This window comes from Egretta garzetta, unplaced genomic scaffold (genome assembly GCF_000687185.1).
Source record: "Egretta garzetta isolate BGI_Z169 unplaced genomic scaffold, ASM68718v1 scaffold708, whole genome shotgun sequence".
Lineage (NCBI taxonomy): Eukaryota > Metazoa > Chordata > Aves > Pelecaniformes > Ardeidae > Egretta > Egretta garzetta.
In genome coordinates, this window is record NW_009260485.1 from 636,876 (window position 1) to 638,053 (window position 1,178).

At 51.3% G+C, this 1,178-nt stretch overlaps 1 protein-coding gene across 1 annotated transcript in view; it reads right to left on the bottom strand.

Moving 5' to 3' along the window:
• The window catches only part of HAND2 (heart and neural crest derivatives expressed 2), a gene marked incomplete at its 5' end in the record, with an annotated part of 6,153 nt that overhangs the window by 459 nt on the left and 4,516 nt on the right, over positions 1-1,178 (bottom strand). The window lies entirely within an intron of this gene.

Below are 1,178 nucleotides of genomic sequence, written 5' to 3' on the forward strand. Positions count from 1 at the left end.
CGTGATTACACCCAAGTGGAGAGCAGGATGGCTCCTAGCCGTCTGATCTGACGTCAACATGTCTCTAGCTCCTCGCTGCAAGATAGAGGGAGCAGAGCCGGGGGAGGGAGGGCTCTAATCATTCCCAGATGTCTCTAATAGCAGATATAAAGACTTATATAGTGTCTGAGAATAAATTTGTAATCAATGCTCTACAATCGGATCATCAAAGCAACGACATTTCTAGAGGAAAATGGGGGTGGGGGGTGCTGGGGAAGAGGGAGACACACACCACGCTGGTTTGGAAGGGTGAGAGGAGGGCACAAGGATTCCCAGAGAGGCGCTGGCCCCGCGCATCGCACGGCTTTGCTAGAATTTATGTGAATATATAATTCAGATAACAGCCCTGCTTTAATCTCCATTGTACGGGACGAGGTGAAACAGCTGAACGGTAATTGGCCAATTAGAACTAGGAAAGATCGGAGCTCGTTTGCAAAGGCACATATTTCATGGCTCACAAAAAAAAATTCCCAAATTAAAAATATATAAACCATTGATAAGCCCCTCGTTACAGCAGAGGGGATTATGTCTGCTGGCGCAGGATGCGTTTCCTTCCCATTGCTACTTGGAGGTTTCTTCTGGTCGTATTTGTGAGTCGCTGGGCGAGTACGTGTGAAAAAGGAGGATTACGGTTAGGTTTCCAAGCGCAAAAGGAGGATATTTTGCTTAGACGTTTTGTAATTAACCTTCCTTCCCTCCTCCCCCTCACCTTTTAGGCTCACGTTGTCTCCACGGCATCCCCGGGCCCTGTTTATACCCTTACAGTTGCCCGCGGATGCCTCGGCGCTTCTTCTAGTGGTGCCTGCGGCTTAGCCGGGGAGGCCCCTTACACCTCTTTGACAGCGACAGCAAATTAGCGCTAATTATCGCAATAATCTTTTGACGCACAGACGAGCTCCTGGGAACGAAGTGGGGACGAGAAGGGACGGGATCCACAACACAAAGCAAAACGAAGAAAAAAAGCCCCACCGCGGTTTATCTTCCTCGCCTGCCGGAATGCAGGCATGCCATGCACGTCCGATAGCCACCAGGGCACGTAAAACAAACCCAAAAGCACGGGCAGGTCTGGCTGTCCCGCCGGGGTCCCGCAAGTTGAAGGGAACCCCCCAAAACCCAGCACCCCCAGCAGCTGCCCGGGC